Source organism: Chelon labrosus (genome assembly GCF_963514085.1).
Source record: "Chelon labrosus genome assembly, chromosome: 7".
Classification (NCBI taxonomy): Eukaryota; Metazoa; Chordata; class Actinopteri; order Mugiliformes; family Mugilidae; genus Chelon; species Chelon labrosus.
The window spans coordinates 28,056,223-28,061,629 of record NC_140343.1 but is presented as its reverse complement, the minus strand read 5'-3'; positions in this window follow the sequence as shown (position 1 = coordinate 28,061,629).

Below are 5,407 nucleotides of genomic sequence, written 5' to 3'. Positions count from 1 at the left end.
TCACCTCCTTGTCTGCTGGTTCTGAAGAGAGGCAGGGGACAGGCAGAGAGAGAGGAGAGTGTTCAGGTAGAGCATTAAACGTGATCTACAGGATGAAAAGATAATACTAATCGTAACAGAAGTTCTTTCTATCAAAAAGTTACAAATATGACATTACTGCAAGTTAGAATTAATCTGAGGTGCATTATGAAAAATAACACATTTGACTTAAGCTGATAAAGGGAATTATTTTAAAGGAAATTGTTTCATGACCCCAAACCCTAAAATCTTCATCTCTTCATTTTGTGAAAAACACCAAGTTGCAATTCTGGAGGCATTTTTACAATTACAGTTTTGGAGTAATTTCAGCAAAAAAGGGTTGGAGGAGGCCTGCTGTGCCTGTAAATAATTACGACGGAATAAATTGCCAATAAAACACACACGTAGCCGGAGCCTGAGAAGAGAAATTTAATAGTGAGGTCTAAACGATTAGATTAGGGGAAATCATAGAAACCTTAAGCGTTCCGGGAAAAGGGACGATTCCTCTTTTCTTTTTTGCTTTAATCAATCGATTGTCTGAGTGAAGCCATACAGTGTAAATGATGCTGATTAGTGTCTAGTAAAGCCGGTGGCACAGAAAGAATTAGTAAATATAAGTTTCGCAACATTTTTTATCTAAAATGTGAAACATCACTCTGCAAAGAAAACACACAGGATAATTAATATGCTAGTATGAATAAGATTGGATTTTGAGTCGCGCTGCTTCATCTAACTGGTCTTTTCTCTGCTTCTTTTTGTGTTTTTATTTAAGGACTAAAACTATTTGAAGGCTACTCCGGAGTAAGGCCTAAATAGGAAATAAAAGTTTGGGCTCACTGATTTTGCAACACCCGTCTTTTGCGAACAACTTACAAAAAAATAAAAATAAAAATGTGTGCTCTTAAAATTTACCAGGAAAAAAAAAAAAATAATAAAAAATGAAAGTTTGAAATTAAGAGACTCAGTTGAAAATATATAAATATATATTTGAGTCAACAAAAATATTCAAAATTGTCAAAGTCACAATGCCGTTACTTTTTATCCACGCCTCAGAGCGCAAACGGGGTCAAAACCTGACCCTGTGTCCAAATGATTACTCTAATATTCAAAGTCTTTACAAAACGTTGCAAAACTGTTCTGTTTTTGCAGAAGCAGCGAGAGCGCACCAAGTTCCGTCTGTTCATAAACAAAAAAAAAAAAAACTACAAAGCCTCACACCCGACAGAACACATGGCAATCAAATAACCAATTAAACCAATTAAACTAAATGAAGCTCTAATCACTTGTGTTATCGGGAAGCATCAGCCGGTACTTACCGTGATGAAGTACTCAAAGCGAGATTTATTTCGCCGCCAACTCTCTCACTCCGTCTCTCCTTCAACTTATAGTTAATTTCAAGGACGCGGCACTTTCTCCTGGTCGCGCAGGAAAGAGAGAAAAGGGAAGAAAAAAAACGCGCAGCTGCGGGCGGCTTTTCGGTCCTCCTCCAGATGTGTTTACGAGATGAGTTGAGGCTGGGATGCGCGTAGTTTGGGGATGCACCGTCGCTGCGCTTCTGGGTAGGATCAAGGTGCCACTGAGTGGACTGGCTGCGGGTCGGGCTGTTTCTGTTGGTCTCTGTGTGACAATCCCCCCTCTTTCCCTCTTACCCTGCCCTCTTTCTCTGTAGCCTCTTCCCCCTTCTCCCCTTCTCCCTTGCACCCCCCACGCCCCCAGAGACGCGCTGCCTGCGATGGACACATTCAATTTCTTGCCCTCGCTAAGGTGAGTGACACTGAAACTGAGTCAAAAGAAAAATGCATTTTTATTTTTTTTTTCTAAAGGGAAGCGGAGAGAAGAAAACTTTGTGGTTTAAAAGTGTCCAGTTGTATGTGGGAATATAGAATCAAACATCGTTTTGTTTTTTTGTTTTTAATGAAAAGTAACCCAACTTTTTATGATCAGTACTATTTTATGATTCCCTTTAACCAAAATAATCAAAATACCAACACTTTCAAACTTGAATAGTTGCATGGACCACACACAATGAGCTTATAAAAGACACACATACTCTAAAATTAAACTTTCTCCCATAAAAATGCTGGAATTCAGTGCATTATGCACCAATTCACCCATTCAGGTTACCACTTTCTGTGAGTGTGTGTTGGTGTCACTGCTTTGAACATCAGGTGAATGAGTTATCTCCTCCTCTGTGGCTCAGTGAGCCTGTACTGTCCCCATCCTGTGTGACTGACACTTGGGAATATTCCCTTTTGATGAGACACAATGCAAACCAATGGCATTATTTGTCACAGATAATCTGCTTTCAAGTCCAACACATTACACACAGTGTAATATCTGCATTATTCATATCTGATTTCCAGCACATTGTCAGAAAGCACAGCTCAGAGCACCACAAATCAGCCCAAATCACTCTTAATTTGTTTTTATCGGTATTGGTATTGCTTAAAGACTTTTTGAAATAATGTAATTGAAATAATTCCTTATTCCCCGGAGCCAATCCAGAGGCTTTACACCGCTAATCTAATGTGACACGCAATTTCCGTCTCTCAGACGATTGCTTCCCCTCAGGTCCCTGTCTTTAATGAACAGCCATTTGGCTGTGAGCCTGTGTGCGTGCATTTGGGTGTGTGGGTGTGTGTGTGTGTGTAATCAGAGAGCGAGACACAGTCCTGAGATAGGAAATGAGTGAATTGGGAATATCACAGCCAAGAAGGAGATGCAAGGAAACGGGCTGAGAGGAGACATAGCTGGAGATCAGTGGGTTCCTTGCACCAACTCAGTCTGAAAACACACCAGATAATTGGGATATAAAAATAAATATTCACTCTCTTGTCTACATTAGCTAAGACTGAAGAGAATTTCGATTTATCCTGGACAGTTCATCTGGCCCTCAGGTCCTTAAAGTGCTCCCCGAGATGGAGCTTTTCCTCTCACACCTAAAGACAGCCGGTTGGTGAAGAAGTGGAGGGCCAGACAGCAGATGCAGACCTTTAAATGGACACATAAACGAGAGTCCAGACTGACTCTGTAACAGTGCTGCCCTTGGACCAATATGGGGGAGTGTAACACATGTCTTCCTTGTGACATGGCAAGGTCATTACTCCACTTAGAGAGCACCCTCTCACTCACACATTGTTTTGGGGTTAGACAACTGCATGCCATCACACCCACACAAACATGGTACTGGATTGCCAAATCAGATCTACCCAAGGAAAGGCTGTTTCATTGAAAATCGCTAATTAAAGGTAATCTTGTAATATTGCTGTGCTTTTCTGAAACTTCTTTTCTTTTCTTTCACTAAAAAATTCCCAAAATATCCTAATTTGGCAGCTGATCAGTGAGCACATTCACCGCAAGTGGCTCCGTTGACATTGTGATTATTATTTCTTCCCTGTTACTCCAATTTGCCCCGCGTGCTGGTGACTGTGGGTGGTGTATAGTGGATGATGGGTGTGTGTCCTGCAGGCCCAGTGAAGTGTTAATGATGTCCCCGCTGCCTCAGCCAGGTTACGGCACAGGGGCCGTTAGCCGCCCAGGGTAAACTGCATGGCTCCCAGAATAAATTGCCACCCGAAGCCACGCAGGCTGGTCAGCCAGCCAATTACAGGGCTGCCCGCTCAGCTGAGGATGATGGGATGCGATGTTAATTGTATGCTTTCATTTTCTGGCAGGAGGTGAGTCACTTGGCTGTCTTTTTGACTGCCATGCACACACTCATGCACAAGCGGAGCATAACGTCTTAATGCATGCAGCTTCTGCTTTGGATTATTCCGGTCGCCCCACCATACACATTTTTTTTTTTTCTTGACATAGCGGTAAAAACAGTTTTAACAACATTTAAATGTTACAGCTTAGTTTCCGTGGTCTTCGGCGCAATTCTCAGCAAGTATGAGATGAGCTGAGGCGAATTAAATTAACATGATGAGAGTTCTTCACTTCTTTTATTAGGATGCCACAGGTCATTGTAGGAGTCTTTTAACTCCCTCAATGTGTAATTGGAGTATAGAACAGTAATAGTCATGGTTTTATTTTTATACCCCTCCTTTAATTCCCAGGAGTTTTTGGGGCATGGAGTAAATTAAGTTACTATTGCAATAATTTCCAACACACCAATTAGTGATAATTATTTTCTGCAAGACTCACAAAGTCCTATTGCTGCAGATTGCCTTCGAAATTCATACAATATTATGAAGCAAATGAATATGAACGCACCAAGGAGGAATTTTGTTTTAAGCGATTTTACCTGCTGTGAATGGAAAGAGTTGTGTTCCAGTGGTTGTAACAACATGTGCAAGATCCTCGGAGTGGCAGTATCAGTGGTGAAGATGAAGAGTGCTCAGTTCTCTGGAGTCAGTTGGGTAGTAGTTGTGCAGCGGACTGCTACACTCTCCTCAGTATATCAACATAGAGACTGTCTGGTAGCAGTGCTATGGAGAGAGAGGTTAGCTACTATATTAACATAGGGAGAGACAGCGCCAGAGCAGAGCAGTCTGCCAAAGACTAAGCAGTGGAAGTGAGACAGAGAGAGGGGCCATCGACCAGACAGCTACAAGATGGAGTGGAAGTGAACGTGTGAGAGATGAGCTGTCGAACATGTGACAATGTGTGTGTGCGCGTGAGTAAAAGTGGAAGCGTGTGTGTGTGTACGTGTGTGTTTGACAGCTCCCCAAAGCAGCCAGTGAGCGTGAATGTGAGGACGAATACAGAGAGGTGCATTATGGTCTCAATCATTGATCGCTTCCTCCCAAGGGGGCTAGTGACCCCCACCACCACCACCACCACCAGTATCCTGTATGTTTTCACATTCACAACACTCCACTGTCAGCAGTCCGATAGTGTTTGGGTGTACTGAACTTTGTGTCTACACTTCTGGGAACTCATTTTATCAGAGCACCGTGGACTGATGGTTTTACAAAAGGCAAAATGATAAATAATGAGAATAAGCAGTGCAGAGTGTGTGGCTTCAAGGAACATGACTTTCAATTTTATTATGACTTAAGGAATAACTAGATTCAGGTCCCACAACTTTTCAGTGTCGTCTCAGTCTACAGCATTCAGCTGCAAAGCCACTTGCTTGTCTTGAAGATGTTAAATATTTAAAAGCAGATGTATAGTTTCAAGAAAGAGAAAACCATACACAGCAAGGCGCTGCGGTTTTTGTGGTGAAAATAGAACTGTTACTGGACAACCAAATCACTTTACAAGGAATTACCAGAGAACAGGGGATCCAGCACTGATACTGCCACTTTGAGGATCTTGCACTTGCTGTTACAACCACTGTAACACAACTCTCTCCATTCACAGCAGGTAAAAAGCAAAATTCCTCCTTGGTGCGTTCGAAAAAGTTTATTGGGGGTGAAAACCACATGGGCTCACCACAGAAATT